Source organism: Nomia melanderi, chromosome 2 (genome assembly GCF_051020985.1).
Source record: "Nomia melanderi isolate GNS246 chromosome 2, iyNomMela1, whole genome shotgun sequence".
NCBI lineage: Eukaryota > Metazoa > Arthropoda > Insecta > Hymenoptera > Halictidae > Nomia > Nomia melanderi.
In genome coordinates this window covers 13,203,793-13,224,307 of record NC_135000.1, presented here as the reverse complement: position 1 = coordinate 13,224,307, position 20,515 = coordinate 13,203,793, and the positions used below count along the sequence as shown (strand labels likewise).

At 29.7% G+C, this 20,515-nt stretch overlaps 1 long non-coding RNA gene across 1 annotated transcript; it reads right to left on the bottom strand.

The window, feature by feature from the left end:
• Positions 1–200: 200 nt before the first annotated feature.
• Positions 201–2,270, bottom strand: LOC143174204 (uncharacterized). The gene is made up of 3 exons (XR_012997970.1): positions 2,085–2,270; positions 1,908–2,004; positions 201–622 (listed from the first exon to the last, which is right to left on the bottom strand). It is a non-coding gene; the product is annotated as an uncharacterized LOC143174204 (long non-coding RNA).
• Between the last annotated feature and the right edge of the window lie 18,245 nt (positions 2,271–20,515).

Below are 20,515 nucleotides of genomic sequence, written 5' to 3'. Positions count from 1 at the left end.
CGAAATTCCTCTATAGAAACTCCGAGAGTGCATCTATTGAGACTTTAATTGATGTAAAATTCAGTTTACGTATTGCTAAATCAATTTCTTTAATAATTTCTCAGAGATGTATCTGTCACCTTTTCAATCGTATCAAAAAGAAGAAATCAGGAATGGATTATTTTGACCCATCTGATAGTTTTAGTGTTAGACAAAAAAAAACGTGAGAACTCGGGAGCCACGCCGTAGATACACAATATTTTGGTCCTTCGAGCCGGATTCAAACGTGAGGAAGCCTTAATTCATCATCGATATCGCAATGAAAGTCAGCCTCACAGGAAGTGCAATCTCTTCCAAACAATTCAAAGTCGGTATCGTCAAAAGTGCTACGTCCGAAATATTACATCATTATCATCATCAACAGTGGAAAACGAAATCGACAACAATCAGTCGTGAGGTCCTTCAAGTGCCCAGAGGTCACATCGGGCCAGTTTACTCCATAGCTGACAACGTAAGTGTGTATACTTGTTTTTGAGTCATCTCCTTCAAATCACAAATTCCATCTATCCGTAATCTGTCTCTATTTCGTGTTTTTATTTTATAATTCATAAAGCCTCTAAGCCACGAAGAACGCATCAGAACACTGAAAAGCAGATGCGCAGCCTTTGAATTAGAACTAGAGAATTTTAAATCGCTTTCAGATCATTTCAAAGCTGAATTTTCAGACACAGACGTTCTGAAACTGTGGTTTGAGGAATTAGAGGTAGGATATGCAGCATTTGCAACGACTTAGATACAGCTAGATTATCAAGCAGAGCTTTTGATGTCTCAAATTTGCAACAGTTTCACATAGAAGCAATAAAAAGCGAAATAACCCTACCAAAGATAAATTTACCTACACTTTCTGGTGCTTATAAAGATTGACCAGCTTTTTCAAATCAATTCCGCTCGGATAGCCATGATAACCCACGTAGCAATGATTGTAAGAAATTAATATACTTGAAATCCTGCCCGAGAAATAAAGCAGCAAAAGATATAAAGTTATTAAACATATCGTCGGAAAATTATAGTTTCGCGTAGGAACACATCAAAGTATACAAAACAATGGTTACATACAAAGTTTTATCGTGACCTACTTATTCTATTAATTTGAACCGCATAGAAAATCTTTGGGGGATCATTGCCAAAAAAGTTTACAGCAACAGTAGACAATACAAGTCTGTCATTAAATTATGGAACGTAGCGAACGATTCGTGGAAAAGTATTAAAGCAGATACACTACGAAATTTAATATTGTCAATGTCAAACCGTATTTTTAGTGTCATTCATAAAAACAGTGGTTACAGAACCTATTAATTTATGAATAAACTAAAAGCTATTGTTAAATTTTGTTATGTACGTGAAATATTCGTGATTTTATAGAAATTTCGCAATTAATTTTGTTAAATTATATGTTTGCGTTGTTATTAAAATGAAAATGTTATGCTCATTTTTAAAAACAATGTATATATTTATTTGCTTAATATTAAAATGTTACCATACACAAATTTACCCCTAGTATAAAATAATTATAAGACTTTACTAAAAATACGTGATGACTTTATAGAATATACATTAGTAAAGCATTTTTTACTGAAGCTGTTAAAAACTTTTAATGTACATTTTTCAAACACTTCTTAAAATTACGAAAAATAAAAAAAATGATCGTAAATAAATTACCTTAAGATGAAATGTATTTTATTCCGTTATGACAAAACCGAATAATCAAATCAATTAAATGCTGAGTTAAAAGATACGAAGTCTTATTAGAAATCGATATGCATAATATGCAAATAATTAGTGGAACTTAAGTTCTGGCCGAAGTCCACTATAAAGAGGATAGCAGTATGCAGAAAAATACGTCAGAAATTTTAGTCGAACAGACATACCTATCATTCCGTTGAAAATATTAACTTCATCAATTCTTCGAATTTCACCGTTACACTTCCTTCAAAATATTTCAAATATTTCTTCGAAACGTCAAACCTATGAAAACATATGGAAGAAAATCAGTTGCACTGAAACTATTCATTCGTCAATTCTTCAAATTCTTTTATTAAATTTACTCGATATTGGTACCAAAGCATCAATCTACGAAAATACATAAAAAGAAAATTTCTCAAAATGTGTTAAATAGCAATATTCCTGCAATATTCCCCGGAATGTCTCCAAACAAATAAACGAAAAAGAAAGGAGCATATAGAAATAAATAAAAAAAAGTGAAAGAAAAGTAGGAAGCGACGGCGGACATACATACGCCCGCGCACTAATTTCAATGCAAATAAAGGTCGCCCACGAGAGAGCGCAGACGCCCCACTCTCACGCGATTCTGAACACGGTGGTAGCCACATATATCTACATACTAACGCGGAGGAGGTACTTATGTATACATTGGTACCAAATACCGACGGCAAGCTAGACCGATACACGCAACTGCCTTGTTCTCCGTGATCTCTCACTGAGGCAGTCGGTTTCCTAGCATCGTCCATAACTTGGGCACGCGTAGTCTTTCTAAATTATCCGCTTCAACGGAACTGTACACAGTGTCGCCGCGACTTCGCGTGTTTCGGGTTCTACGATTCTGCGTTATCAAGACGTTCAAGGAATATCGCTAATGACTAGGGAAAGCATAGTGGCCGACCATAACCGGCTTAGTGTGTCATTTACGCTTTTGGCACCGTTATACCGTCCTTGAAAAGATACCAGCGTCGCAAGAAGCATCGAAACGCCGACCGAGAAGCCGCAGAACGCGCGCGATCGTCAAATTCCATTCAGTTCGATTCGGTCGGGTCTTGAATCACGAGTTACGTATGGTGGACACGTTTGTTTGTACACTGACACTCCGTTTACTGGGGGCGGCTTGGAATCCGGCAGAGGACATTTAGTGGACTGTGAAAGAACCAGGTATGTTGCCGTTTAAATTACGTTTCATGTGGACGAATTTCGTTTCTAGTAATGTCTTGAGATGTAGTGTAAACATGTTGCGAAGTTAGAAATAGTTGAAAGAGCGGAAAACGGTTAAACATGTGATTAATGCTAACACTACGTTTACAAATATTTGTTGGATATATTATTTTATTGTTCCTAGAAAAATAGGTGTTTATTTATATTGATCTTGAAGAGAATTAGGATATATATTCGTATAATTTCATCAATTAAATTCGACATGAACTTTTATTATTTAAATGTTTGTGAAATTTATTATTCGACAGATTGGCGAGTTTCGTAAATCTAGTGTTAATAACGGTTAGATTCGTATTGTCATTCGTATAAGCGATTTTTTGAATGAAGAGTTATTTTTGTATTGAATATTTCTCTGAAACATCCTACGTATGCTTTCATAATTGCATGGAATTGAAGAGAGGTCTTAGTTAAGAAACCGTTCCATCTTAATATTTATTAGTTGTTAATGCTTGTCCACTTTTCGTTCTTTATATAGTAAAAGGTGATAAGAGGAATATTTCAACATGTACATTTTTATTCGAACATCGGAAATGAACTTGTGGTTTAGCTTGAAATACAGTTTCATTAATCGTCAACGATCGTCAACAGTACATGTTGTAGTGTCTAAGCAATGAATGAGAAGTAACCGATAATAAAGTTATCGCTTTCAATACTGGATTTTTAATATTGGTTTGTTCGACCACCTTATTTATCAAGAAATTCAATATACTGGAATTGAGTGAAAAGATAACAAAAGATGACAGTGATGAATATTGTTCAACAGATAAATTGGGTTTAATATTGAAACTTCTATTGTATCCTTGCGCGTGTTTCAAAGCATGAAATTGATACAAATTGGCTAAATACGTAGTTGGCATTAATTGCTAGGAATCCTGTCGCAAAAATTCTGAAATTTCAAGTTGTTTTCACTGTTGGTGCAGTGCGTAATAATTATTATTGCTGCCACAAGCCAGAATACTTGCATTGGCATGAACGTATTATGTAAGAAGAAGACCTTGACAACCGACCGCAAATAACCTCAACTTCCCACTTCGATCGCTGCGTCGAGTATCGTAAAATCGAAGTTATCAGTACTAACATCAGTAGAATAAGGATTGCCTAGCTAAGCCATCGTACACGCTTAGAGAAAACGAGCTATTGATCCGATAGTAAAACGTGGCATAATTCGTTGTACAAAAAGATCTAACGTTCAGTTTCTAACGTCGAACGTATTAGAATGGTTAATGCACGTAGGCAGACACCTGACTAACTTACATGGTTACACAATTCAACGTCATTAGACGATGAAAAACTAAAAAGTTCTCTGTATTTGCATTTCGATAGTATGTACACATTTCGAATACAATTGTTTCGTCACGATTGAAGTTTAAAGTGGAAATAATATAGTTTTAAATTAAAATGCTTTTAGGTTGATTTTATTTTTAATTTGTTTCAACTTTAATTTTGAAATTAATTTCATAATTATTGGATAACAGTTTCTATATTTTACTTTTACTAATCTTCATATGAATTTATAACGACATATTGGCACTAGGAATACGAAAGTTGTGTCGTGTTTGCGTTTGATCCCCATAATGATGTCAAGTGGGCATTAATTATCGTGAAAAAACCATTTACTATGTTAATAAGAATGGCCTAAATACCAACTCTGAATAGGACGCGACAATTAAGCTTTTAAACGGTACCCACATAACATGGTGTTTGTATAATATATCACTAATATATTTGACGTTACATAAATATGGTTCACTTTCGATTTAGAAACTTAAACAAGTTTTTTAATGTTTAAGTAGTTCTGATAGAAGAAAACAGAATTTGCTTCAAATTTTCTTATACCACTCCTTGTGAAACCTGATGCAATTAATTTACTTATAAAATTAAAGTTTCAAAAAATGTTGTAATATTATGTATTAATTATTAATGTTACTTTAGAAAAAAATTAAGATGAATTGGGAAACACATATACGTTTAAGTAAATCCCTTACATTTGTTTATTTTTATCATTGATTAAAAATTACTGTAATAATTTAAGGAAAACTAGTGAATGTAGTTAGTATTATGTTGCATAAGATAGGTTAAAATAGAAGTACTGATTCAACATTATAAAAATAACATAACGATGAATAAGCGCTACTGAGATAAAATATGATAAAATGTATAAAAGGCATGCTAGTATCTCCACTTTAAAATTGATCGCCCTTTTTTGGCAACAACTACGCTATTTCCTCATTATATGTTATGAACAGAGATATTCTGTTCCCTGAACGGAGAATAGAGATATTCTATGTGCAGAATTGTAAAAAATACATTTGAAGTGCACGTAAGTAGATTTTAAAACCAATTTTAATTTAGGTAAAAAGTTCGAGTAAAAACACACAATAACCATCTAGATAAAAATTAAATTAAATAACAGGAAATGATACTTGTCCATTATCTCTAACATCCAATAAAAAGTTTATTTTGTACTTAGTATAAACCACTATCGTCTTTTCTGTCGAAAGTAATTTACGCTTTAAAAAATACAGCAGAGAAATGTTAGGACGGATATTTAATGAATTTTAATAATATACAAAATTTTGCAAAATTTATATTAATGTAAAAGTGGTGGAAAGAGTATTTTTATTTGAATGAAAAACTTTTTTTAGTATATTTATGTCAATGAAATAGAAAATACATCTCACACATTAATATTTAAAACACGACTTCATGTTGAATTAACAAAAAATTGAAACTTTCAAATTACAGAAATTCCCTTCTAAATCATCGAAATGAATATTGTATAATTTAATAGCTCTGAATTGATACATTAATTCTCTGATCTTTCCTTTCACGTATTTATTTTCGCAATATTTAAAAAGTTATAAAAAAGTACTGTTTTATTATATAATGAAATACAGTGCCATTCACAGTATCATAAAGCTGAGTGTTTAATTGAACTGTATACCTTGAATTCAACATTCCAGAGTAATTAGCTTAAACCAATTGACTTAAGCGATGTTTACATAGAGACATATAATACGTGTCGTGTTTAACAAAGCTGGGCTTGCACAGAGATGCATATTTAAGGTAAAATTTGAGTGGATTCGGAGGATAAACATCAATTAAAAACTTTTTATCCACAGTTATACTTTTTTGAAATTTCAGGACGTTAAAATATTCAGATGTATTTGAGTTGTAACTTTATAATGACCTTGCGCAGCGAACAAATAATCATATGTGTTAGTTTTTAAAATAATATTAAAAAAGTAAGTCTACTACTTATGATAAATGTTCAAAGTGATTATTATCAGCTACGGTATTACTTAAAACATACATTCACAGATTGTAATGTTTTTTTAATTGTATCTTGACTAGGAACGGCACAAGCTGTGATTATTTGATTCATCATATCTCCCGGGTGATAGACTGCTGGCATTTTTATCAAACTACTGTCAAAGCATGCTTAAATGTATTTTTATCAAACTATTGTCAAAGCATGTTTAAATGCATTTTTATACGAATCACAAACAGATAAACGTATACCTTTTCGTAAAGAAATGTGAATAAGCTTGATTACTTCGAATAGATATCCTGGAAAATATATTTGTTCATGTACATTCTACTTGGAAATTATTCCACTTCTGTAGTAACCATTTTCTTATATCATCAAAAACAAGGAGGATATTTAAATATTGCGTTTTTAATGGAGTAAAATGTGAACATTTATTACATCAAAATAACAAAACGTTAAAAAAGAAATTGTGAAATGCTTTTTAAATTTCACAGTCTAATCATTTACTGTGAAGTACATGATGATTCATAAATTAATCTCCTGTTGATTCTAAAATAACTAATATTTTATTTTATATGCAACTATGTTGTAGAATTTATAAATTTAAACTTTTTTATCATCAAGAAATATCACATAAAAATAAGGCAGATTGTAATTTTGTTTATAAATTCTAAAAATTGTGTAAAGTAACTTATAATTGCCTATTGTTGTTAATTTTTTAATAATCAGTTATTGTTACCAACATGAATTATAAGCATTCCAAAATTTGTTTTTACGCTACTAAATGTTATTTTATAAACTTTCTTATACAGATAAAGGAGGATGAATCTAAAATGTATCTATACATACATATGCATTGTTTATTTCATTGTATAGCTTTACCAGCTGATTTTACTAATTTACTGAATATTGATTATTACAGTCTTCAGAAATTCCGTGTCTGTCATTGTTTATGGCGGGTCAAAGTGGTACGATGTCAGCTAGGTGAAGGTTAAAATAGAATGTGCGTGTTGGTTCCGTAGTGCTCAGCATAGTTGTTAGTACAAGAATTCTTCGATTCTTTTAAAAAACATGTGATTTCATGTTTGCTCTTCTCTATTAAACACGTTTACCACTTAACAGAATTTCTGTTTGACGACATTTGTAGTAATTTCTAATGCTTGTGGACTATCATTACAATATATGAAAGAGAAACGTTGGAGAAATATTTGAAGTAATCAATGCAATTACAACATTTCACGTTTTTGCAACGCATGAAGTAGGTTTATTCATTCTGTTTTAAGATGATCATAGTTGTCAAGTGGTTTATATGTTTATTGAAGAGTAAACAGAGTCACAATGTGATGCTAATTGTACAGCAATCATAATGTTTTCCACATGACACAACTTTGTGGATTTATTAATACGTACGAGTACATATTATGTACATAATTGCTTCAAACTAGAAAAGTTCTACATTTTATTTTTTAATAATTTTAAATGATTAAAGTTGCGCCGTTTAATGATTAATAATTAAAAATATAGTAAAACCTTCTGTGTTCGAATCAGTAAGTAGATAAAATTATTCAAATGAAAGAATTTTCAGTAGTATGACAATTATATATTTGATACAAACTTTTATTTACTTAGGAGATTCAAATACAATAACAAATTAATTTATACTAATAAATATTAATATATAAAAGTTTCTAGTTTTCTCTCTGATATTGTAATTTAATGATTTATTTGCTCATCAGAGCATCTTAATGTCACAATAAGTTGCTTAAAAGAAAATATTCCGAAGTAACATCAAAACGTTTTGGTATAAAATTATCCTTACAAAAATATTTAACAATATTACAATGTATTATTAAAATAAATTCTGTATTTTGAAATGTGCTTATAGAATCGGATTTTTTATGATATATACAATTTTGAAATTTAAAATGTTCATCTAACTCTAGTAATTTTAAAAACATACGACCGAATTATATGTCTGTTTCTTACCTGTAACTCTAAAGTTTGTTTTTATACATTACGTATGAACGACTACCGACCTAAAACTATATACCACAGCTTCTTGTAAGAATTACTTTTTACCAGTGTTTCATAAACACTTATCAATGTGACTCTGGTTTTTCCCCTGTCAGCACACGTTTTCCGTAGTATATACGAAATGTGCATGTGATATTCAAATAATCTGAATAGAAATTGCAAAGTATGACACTTCGTTTAAATAATTATAGATCTTGCATCTTTTTAGTTGCAAAATTATGTACATTTTTCAGCATATGTAACTGCATAGAACCTCGTAATGACTTGGCATAATCTGAATTTGTTCGAATAATTTAATCTATTGCTAGGGGATCTTGTATTCGGATAATAGAATTTCCTAGTAAGGATATGTATTGAGAAAACAAGGTGTTAGATACGAAGACTTTGACTCTATTATAACCTTTAGATGCTTATATAAATTTATATTTTTAACAAGTAATTTATGAAAATGGAAGTTAAATACAATATTCTTACAATTAATATTCGTTCCGATCTACAGAATTAATATCTGGTTGTAATCCCCACCACTGAGTCCCCTAGCCAAGCCATGAAGATCAACGGCCGAGCAGTTGTAATATACGTTGTGCAATAGTGGTAGATATCGGCGAGACAATATTAATGCAATTATAAAGCTATTTTATAAGGGTACTTTTGCAAATGAAATTTTTACTAACGCACTTGTAAGATTCTTCTGATTAAAAGAACAAACATGACATACTTTAAGTGACAATTTACTAGAAGAAAATAGATTATTGTAAATTATTGAATAAGTATATGTAAATTATTAAATATGTGCCAAAATATATCGTATTTGGTCCCGTTTTAATCAGAAAGATCTCACGATTTAATTGATAAAAGTTTCTGTCAATAAAACTGAAAAATAAAAAAGTTTATCGCTGCATTTATGTTCCCTTATTTATCTGTTTGTTTTGATTGTTCTTTTGTTTTCTCAAGGATCTCTTGTTCTTTCATTCGCACCATTTTTTTCTAAAGAGGACAAACAGAGAAGCTTGGCTCGAGTCTTATCGCGACTTGGAATCAACACCACTGCATGATTAGTGCACGGTTACAGTCCCAATTTTCAGGTACTAATCGCGAGAATACTCTACATACAATTAAAAAGATAAGATAATCTGAAACCTTTAAAATGTGTAAGTACTTTATCAGATTATTTTATTTTTAGTCGATGAAGTATAAAGTTTAATATTTATTATTGATTATTAAAGTACACCTAGTGAGATTATTAAAATCAAATATTTATTTCATATAAAAGTTTGCATAACATGTTTAAGTCAAATGCCTACACATTAATAATTTTCCCTTTTTAATACACAAATTTATAAAATTTTATTAAAAAATGCAGAAACTTCGATATCTAGATAAGCTATTACATTTAAAAATTACGGAGCGTTAAAAATAATCTTCTAGTATGTATCGGGATGTATACATTCTTAATCAAGAATTTTATTTTTAACATTTTGTCTAATGTATTTTAGAAATAGAATGTTTGTGATTTATCAGTGTGATATGTCTAATTAAAGCAAACAGTTCATAATATTAATTATAAATACTAATTTTATAATATTAATTATAAAATGTTTCCTTTTATTAGTAAAATAAAAGAGAAATTTATGTAACAGTTGTAAATGGCTGATTATAAATAACTATAAATGATGATACTCGTGTTATATATTTGTCATGTCTAATAATCGTCTTCCGCTAATGGTGTCACGAATTTTTCTTATCCTGTGTAATTCAACATAGTTCTTTCATAGTAAAGCGTTCAATGGGATTACCAACGTAGATGCACTCTTCTCAAGGTCGACGCATACACGGAAATCAATAAGTTATACTTGACATAAAACGACGTCATTTGAAATTGCGACCGTTCCACTTTTAAAGCGATAAAAAGCTATCGTAAATGAAGTTGTTAAATAGCGATACAATAATTGATTTCATTGTATACCTTCATTCATTTTTTGTAGAAAATAAATATATGTTTAATTCGTAGAGTATTAACAAATTATAAAAACATGTCAAAACATGTTCCTATATTTATTATTATTACCAATGTTAATATATACTATTCTGTTTAGTAGTATAAAAATTAATTAAAAAGTTACCAGTTTTGGTGACGATGCTAAAAAGAAGATGGTTAAATATTGTCTACATATATTTATATTTCCCCATTAATTATTTTTGTAATGCTGATTACAAAAAGGATGAATCCGAATTTTTAAAATTGCTTCTATAGTGACATACATTATCATCGTATCAATCATTATTGCTCAGCTACTATTATTTACTCTAATAGCTACGAAATATTTCTTTTAAGGCGATTATTAGGAGATTGGAGTACCTTAGTTATAAAACACATTTCTTAAATATATAAACTATCGTCGACGAGAATTTTTATCGTAATAGCACAATTGTAGATTACACGTTATTGTGCAACACAGAGTACAATACTATAAATAAAAGTCCGCTACTGCATATTTAACAACATTCGTTTAGACGAACTTTAAATTTTTATAATTTCATTTGTGCAAACTATACAATCAGGGGTATCTGAAAATGTATCTAAATATTAGAATAGTTTAAATGAATGGTTATTGTATCTTAAAGTACTACAATTTTGTCGTTGTGCTTTCTAATATTTTTAAAGTAAATAGGTATAGGTATGTAAACAGTAATCATAGACTCTCAAATAGATATATAGTACTGTCTCATGTAATTTTATATATTTCACTTAAAAGTAACCACATAACAAATACCAAAATGATAAGATAACCAAGATTATATAAATTACATAAAGAAATTGGAATACTATTTAAAATTAATTATAGTTTTACCTAGTTCAATCTTCGTTTCGTTGTGAATAAACTTACAGAAATATTATATAAGGTATTAAAGAAAAGATTGTACATCTAGAATACATTTAGTATTTACTAAAGAGAGTTGGATGTGTTTATAAACATTTGTTTATAAAAAAAAATAATATTGAAGGTAGAAATGATTCTTTAAATTTTTAAGTTGTTTAGATTTTAATAAGATAAGTAGTTCATATGTTTCATGTCCTGAATATAATTCACTTGTATTTTTCTTGTCTTGACGTTATTTATTTTATAATTTCTAGTTCTGTTTTCTAATCAGTTAATATTTTAGCATCATTATTATGCCATTTAAATAATTGTGTTTTTTAATTCTGGTTAAATACTGTTTAAGAGATAATACAAAGATAGCAAATTTAGAAATGCATTTATATATACCTTTGTTACTTAGCTGTAATTACTGATACGCGCACTCGCAACAATAATCACGAAGTGTGAGAAGTCGATCACATGCCTAATTGTACTGTGTAATTGTACTTCAAGGTTTTCACAAACACGAATATATTTACAAACTTAATGCGTTAACAGCGTTTCGTGTGATTCTATTGTACATGTTCTTGTAGTCTGCGTTGTAAGTTTATCAGGTCGCGTAATTATGTTATCGTGTTTCCAGTGCTCCCATACAGCTAATCGTATTCTTCTTTCTGATTTCGTTCTAGAAGTTCTAGAAAATTCTCAATTCTTGCATGTTCCGTTGCTTCTCACCATTACGTGTTTTGTACTTGTTCATATTCGTAATTAGTTGTGTTGATAATTATGGTTTTAATTCTTGTGTCCTTGTTAAACGGCAATTTTATCAATTCAGATTTATTGCTACTAGAATTTTTTTTGTATTTGAGCAGTGGTTTTCCAGTTCTATTGAAGATTAATTATTAAAGTGAGAATGTAAATTTGCGAATTATAAGCTAAACATGCATGCTAATGTTATAAAACAATTTCACCTATGGAGAGATCTAATTGTACGCTTCACATTCGATATTCCTGAGAACAAGCGCTTTGTAAATGTCATACTGCAAAAAGTAGCGTTCAGTATTGATGAAGATCATTTCCACTCCATCCAAATATCTATTCTATTAAAAACGCAATAGCAATGAGTAAGATATTTTCCAGAGATAAAGGAACAAGGATCTTAATCTAGGCAACTGTAAATTCATAAAACCGAAACTAGACCACTCGTAACACTTAAATATTTCAGAAGAGCCATCCTGTTTAGTTCCTTTTTTCCTTTCGAAACTACAATAATTTATGAAAAAAGAATGAGAAATATAAATAGGCCGAAATCTTTCTCAGCTGACATTTAATATGGTAAAAGTGTGTAATTAATATAAAAAGTATATAAATGAAATAAAAGTTAATAGTAAAGTAGATAAGTAAAAAATCTGTTCCCTAGTCTCGACACAATATGTAAACTTCTTTAAAGCTTTTATATTAACCACTAACATTTTACCTATGTCCTGAATTCCAGTTACAGCTATAGTCAAGTATGGAACAACAAAAATAGAATTGTTAGTATATTAAGCGCTATGTCAGTCATTGATAATGACGCTTTTGAATTACTTGAAAATAATTATAATATGCAAGATGACTGATATTGAATCAAAGTGTTTAATGACACAAATAAGTTGATAATAGCGTAATACAAGGATTCTAATGCTAAATAATCATTCTCCTAAGGCAAAGATAAGCAAAAATAATAAGTGTTACATAAAATACTCATAGCTCTTAACGTGTTAAAAGTGGTTTGTACAAACTGAATCATTGACTACGAAACACTAAAATAACTAATGAGTCATGACCGAAGTTTAGCGGCAGTAGATGTTCCAGTTTTAAACCAATAAGACAGGACTAATATTAATACATTATCGAGAGCACATATACTACTGCTCGTAAATATCTGAACATTTGGTGGAATTAGATCAAAACGTAATGTAAACATACATATTTAATAAAATGTAAAATATATGATGTACTGCAATGTAAATATTTGTAAGTAGAATGAATATTAATTTAAATGGTTGAAGTATAGAAACATTACGTCGCGGTACATATTAAATATTTTACCAATGGGTATATAAACGCGATTAAATATTCCGTTAGCGATTTAAGGTAACCTACGTAGTAACACTCATGAATCTCATTCCATAGATAAATGATACTGATAAGATGTAGATAAGTAGATAACTGTTTTTTTAATTTTGGACACCAATAAAATGCCGGAACGTCGGTAGACTGTTTGCGGCATCATTCGTAACCGTTATATTCAAATAAGTACCTACTTAGGCTAGTCAAATAATCAAATAATATAAGTTTATATTTAATAAGTATTCAACTTGATGTGACTTTCAAAGGTCAGAGCTGATCAAAGACAATTTTTGTCGGACTTGTTATTATTATTTTACTTATAGTTACTAATGTTAAATTACAAAATTTATACGGCTGTATGAAATAAACACCATAGTAAAAGTTACATTAGAAAATTTCACTTCAAATATATTGTGTATATTTCCAATAAATAAAAAGTGGTCAAATGCTTGTACAGGATAAAGTGCACACAATAAAGTTGTGTCAAAGAATTAATAGGAAGAGTGAAAGGATATACGTATGTATATGGATGCGTACATATAAGCAGTATGATGCGGATCTAAATGTAATCCGCATTATGCGTAACTTTAGCATTTCGATACATTTACCCTTTTTTGACTTATTGTTCATTCCAGTTGTTTCTTTGTAAAACCCGTTTTACAAAGTCTTTTTTAACAACGCGATGCTTATCTATAATTGTTTTTTTTTAATATTTTTGTATGATCGATTAAAAATTGTTTTAACACAATTTCTATTACGATTTCATTTGTTGACAGTGTTAAGTTTATTTTTATCACTGAATAGTGATGCCATAGAAACGGTAGAATAGAAAATGATCCCTCCCGAAGTGCAAGGTTTACTTCAATTGATAATACACTTTTTATATTTATCGAATACACATTTTTCCATTTAACTTTTATTAATCTGTACATATTATTAAATAAATTAATTAAAGCTTCTGTAAAGTGAAATAAATATATAGTGTGTGCATGGCTAAAGGTAACAAACGAATACCTTTATTAAAAATACAAATGGAAAGGTTCGTTGAAATTATTTGGTGTATGAGAACACACTTTCCGATAGATGCGAGCATTTTTCTAATTATACTATACATATTTTATATTTAAAACAAGAACCGTTGTGCAATGTATGATACAATTGGCACTACACAGATATAGATATAGAGAAACTTATACTGGTACAAAAACTTCATACAAGTTTCTTTGCAATCTTTCCCAAACAAGTAGGTACCTTCAATTGATGATACTTCTGTATCAACGTTTTATTCAATATAACACTTCTCAAATTAGACTTAATTACATCATTAATTATACATATTAACAATCTTTTACAATCTTCTACTGCAGCAATGAAAGATTTCAATAATATTGTAGTCTATTGAAGAAAGTCAAAAGTCATTATAAGGAGAAACCGGAGCTCAAAGAACAGTTCTAATAGTCGTCTACCTCACTTTAATCACTCAAAATTTTGAACGTTTAAAGCTAAATGTACACGAAAGGTTTACGAGAAAAATTTTGTTTATTTTCCTTAAGATGCCTTATAATTTGCACATGATAGCATTCGATAAACTTCAGTCCAGGATTTTTACAAGAAAGAGTCGTAGCGGCGATTGTTTTGGAGTAACAGGAAAACAAAAAATTTCTGACTCTTAAAAAGGAGTCTAACAGAATATGTTCGCGACCAGCATATATTTCAGTACCAGTCTTCATGGTTATAATATTTCATTAAATAGAAGAAATCGTTTTTATAAATTGGAAACAAAATTCGAAAAAAGAATTGTGTCAGCTTTCTATACCTCGTATCATGTATTACGATGTTACATATACACGTAGGTGAAAGTAATATAATTTTCTTTACGCAATATGTAAAATGTTGAGCGTTACAGGTATGTGACGCTGATCGCGAACGTGTTAAATCTCTATTCTTCCAAAACAACCGCAAGCTGGGATATTTTTCCCCATATCACTCATTTGCAGTTGACCTAAGTGGTTAAAGTTGAATGTACAGCTATTGTAACTATCGGTATGCCTATTTCATATCATTTCTTCAGACAGAGCAGACCGTAGCAATTACATTATATGAATTGCATGTATGTACTACAGTTTCTCTTCATATACATATATGCTGACAAAGTATTTTTTTCTACGGTCGATAGAGAAGAATCAGTCAATCGGTAAAGAAGTTCACTATGAAACATGCTATCATATGTATACGCTTACACAGACCTCATCTGTGATGCTAATGTGCATACCTTCTGACATAGTATTTAAGTCACTATTTCTCCATAGCATGTAAGCGAGTTAATCATTTCTTCTATAGATGTCTCTATGCATGCTATTAATATCATAACTCCAGTCTTCGTTTCGATGGAAATTTATGAAAATTATTGTGCTTTATTAACATAGGTATGGCTGAGAAGGAATAGCAAACAACTTGAGCATATCAATGATTTCTGGTAATTGAAGTTGGGATTTAAGAATTTGCCACTAATATTTTCATATTATAGAAGCTAAGTACTTTGAGTCGAAAGAAATCAGTACAAAGGATAATACTAAACTAATCAAGTACTCATTAATTTCAAAACTTTGTAAATGTAACGTATACAATAAATTATATTATATCTTATACAACTTTTCTTAAATATAGTACATCTAGAAGAATTAACGAAATTTGCGATTTTATATTTTTGAAACATATCGACAGCTGTTGAATAAAACCTATAAAGTATTTCTTTATTATGTTTTTACAATTAATACTTTGTGTATATTTCATTATAATATTGTATTATAAATTGACTGCTTCTTGTTTTGTATTAAGTATAGTACTTAAGTATTATAAATATACTGTGCAATAAGTTTTTAAGTTTAAAGAAAAGAAGAATCTTCTATAATCATATATTGAACAATTTAATTTATTCAATATGTTATCATCGTCATAGTATAATATAGTCCATACTAAAAGTGTAATTACATAATATGAAATCTTCAGTTTTTAAAGAACTTGGATTATGTAGTCATCACTATTGAAACAAACTTAATATCGAATTTAATATGTACTTTTATTTATCATACTCATATGTATGTATACATACATTTTATAAATATATTTATTTATATATTGGAAAACGAAAATCTATACATAGATCTAAAAAATGTCAAAGACAGTTAAATGATAATTTATAGAAGAAATTTTATCTTTGATGTTGTTTTAAAAATTTTATATACTTCTTGGCGTATTTAGAAATTTATTAATAAAATTTTGGGAGCAATATTTTATATTTTATAATTAATATTTTTTAATCGAACATAGATAATAGTTTTATGTTATTCATTAAAATGTTTTTGCTAATATTCAGTGGACTGTTTGATGTATTCTTATTCATATTTTGCATCAATGTATAATAATTACATTAACAATGAGATACACGTATCACGGAATACCGAGGTGATAAAATAACAGTATACAGAATGATACTGAACGTTTCACAATGAATTTCAGCCAAAAATTCATATTTTGTTCACGAAGATGTAATGTAAGAAATAAAGTGGGACATTAAGGAAGCCAGCCATCGCCTAAACTCGTACGACAAGTTTTGTTCACACGATACTGACAACCCGTGGTCAAGTAGAATCTGAAATTTAGAATGCTTACATTTTTCTGTCAGTCGAGAATCCTTACTTGTCTTCGAAATTTAATTTTCAAGATCTTTGACAGTTTGAGTATTATTAAACGCATTCACCTTTCAAAACTGTAATGAATTTTCAATTCTTTGTCATTATTTATGAAAAGATTAAACGTTTCACTCTTTGTAGATGATTGTATTGTAAAAATTTCCTTTTGCTATTGTTTAGAGATGCAAACGTATGCACGAAAATAACTTGAGTAATACATCAATTGGCATTACTTAATCAAATTGACGATGACTTCATTTGAACGTTTCTTTACTTCCGTAAAATATTTTTCGCTTTACTTGCTTCTGAAGTTTGCTTGATATTCTGTGCAAGCAGCATATTAATATGCATTTTAAACATATTTCCTCCTTTGTGCTTCAAAACGAGGACAATTCTGCAATGTCCACTCCATTATTTCATTAATAATCAAGACGTATGCAGTTGCAAACAGGAAATGGAGAATCTAATTGTACGTTCAACAAATATTTTTCCTCGCTATGAACCTTCAATTTTTTGCATGCTTCCACCAGCAATTTTTACGATGATTCATTTTCATTGTAATGAATCATAAAGTTTTATGCCTTGTAAGTTTTTAACTCACTTTGATCTAATTAAACTCATGTTCAACATTTTTGTTTGAAGGTTTTTACATGGACTTCTTTAATGAACATTTCTTGTACTTTCAATTATAATAAAGTAAAAACTACAAAGTATAAATTTGTTTTAATTTAATACACATCATGCTTCAATAATGAAGGAAAAAATATTGATGGTATCTATTTAGACTGAATAAATTTATAAATTTTTATTTTAATACAATAATTGCTTTATAAGAATGTTTTATAGAAAGCAATACTGACAATAAGATTTTTTACAAGTGAATTACATTTATAACTACTCTTCTATATTATCACGGTATTTATATAACAATCATAAAAACAATTATTGATTATATGGATATTTAAAATTGTTTAAGATTATACTGAATATTTATTTGAGTTACATGGAATTCAAATATACAGATTTAATTGTCTGCTTCGATATACCGTGAGTATCACTTAAATGTGCTGATCTTGAACCTCGTCAAATTTTTAAAGGTTTAAATAAGTATATATATATCATTGTTACATATATCATTGTTATATATAAATATGAATTAGTAATTTACTAATTATTATATAATAATAACAAACTGAAAGTTTTAATGATAAAAGTTAAATTAAAAATATTTAAAAATAACAGATCAAAAGTAATTTTTCGCTTTACTCAAATGTTTTGCATAATTTTTAATATTTCTTTATTTTTGACAAAGTAAAAATCTTAAAATAAGACAAACTATTGTCCATCAAAGAATGTGAATCAGTGTTTCATTACTACATACTAAGGAAGAGCTGAAAAATTAATCATCAGAAAAAAACATTTAACACGATGTTATTGTGATATTATTTGTAAAATATCATCTTATATTAAACAACATAAAAACAAAATCCGATAAATACCATTTATAAATATATAACACACAATATTGTAAATTTATAAACCATCTATAAATACCATATTCAAGTAATATTGAAACGAAACTCTAAACTTTTGAGAGTGCATTATTCTCTTTGACGAAACAAACTTTACTATAGCTACATTTATTGTACAATTACAGTATCGAAAAAATTAATAAAATGAATATAAAAATCACAAATAGTGTAAGAGTTTATTTCAAATAATGACCACGGAAACTCAGTGTTTATAGGCGATAAAATCGATGAATGGAGTTACTTAAACATATTATAATGAGACTTCAAAGCAATGGTTTTCTAGACAGCAAACAGGTGCTTATTGTGTAACACCGTAAACGTAATGCAAACAGTAACACAGTCAACAAGTACTAATGAACTCAAACATATAAAATAAGTTGGTAAAAAGGAAATATAGTATTATCAATAAACAAGAATTCAAAAATCCTTTTTTAACTTTCATACAAATAAAATTTAGTTAAATTGATTCTTTGCCATTTAGAAGCTACTAAAAGCTGTACTGTTATACTACAAAACATTCAAATGCTAATTAAATTCCTTGTTATCATATGTACGTATCTATAATTTAGTGGCTGACGATTTTAGTGTGTTGTTTTAAAAGATCCTTAATTTACTTTCTGCAAAGGAAACTTATTTGCATTTGTAATGATCATACATTGAATAAATACGGCTGTAATTGTGTATAAATTACCTTAACTTCAGGTATAAAATAATACAATCATTTCTAAACAAAGGTTTCGCAAATATTACAGCATTCTATGCCGGCTAATTAAAAAAAAAACTGTGTCCGATGATTTTCAATGATGCTAACTTACAACCATATATGGAAAAAAACTCAAATATTTCATTCCTTAACATTAGGTTTACGGGCATTTATTGTGCGGTTTAGTCTACTGCTCCTTAAAAAAATCATGTTCATTCTTCGGATTTTGGAAGTTAGAGGTTCAAAAATATATAATTGAAATACATATTGGTATAATCACATCAGTCACAGTCGACGTAAACATATACTAAATAGTGTTTATAAAATGCAATACCCTTCAAATTGATGCGCTCCATAAACCTAGTGTTAACACTAACCGTACCGAGAACCGGTAAAATGACTGGATTTAAAATTCTAGGTCTTTCAATTTTTCAATTCTTGCCTTTCCTTTTGTTTCTGTGTTCACTACGAAACATTTATCATCTAACTTGTTTATTTTTATTTTACAGCCAGTTATTTGACTGGTTACAACAAGAAAAGTGTCGGTACGCTTAGAGTTAAATGTATTGATGTCTTTCGTTTCCGATCCTACCACGTACTCACACTGGTCCACAAAAGTATTTAAAATCGGTATATTTTCGTAATAAAAACGTTGTACTTACTAGACATTCCGAAATTTCAGTATGCACAATACTTATGATACATCTAAGAGTAACATATACACATTCCATCAAAACCGAATAAAAGACAACTGAAATGTCCATTTCTATAACAAGTATATTAATTTCAAAAACGTTCGTGCCCCAGCCTTTATAAAAACAAGATTTCCTTGCGGCGCGCAATACATTAAGCAGTACAATTTCCAGCGAGCCTCGCCGTAGTACATTACCAAACAATTCCCACGTATCTAAAGCAACGTGTCAAAGATAAGAAGCACCCAATCACGGAATCACAATCGCCATCCGATTGGCAAGGTCCAGACTGCATTTGTTTGTCGCGGGTACAAAGAGCGACGCTAAAATACGCGACACCGTAGCGCCCTCGTGCGAACATAACGAATCAGGCGGCCGGTACTCATGGTCAGCAGGCCAAGGTCAGCAGTCTTTGTAGCTGTCGAATGAAAAAAGAGAAAGACACCGGTGAAAAAGAGGGACGGAAGGCTAAGAGCAAGCACACGGACGCGGAGACACGCGTCGCGTACACACGAACGCGGTAGATGGCGATGCGGGTATGGAGGCGTATGGTTTGAACTGACACAGGCGCGCAATCGCGACCTTAAACTTTTCGCACGCACGATTCACTCGTGTGTCACTGACCACACGTTGCGC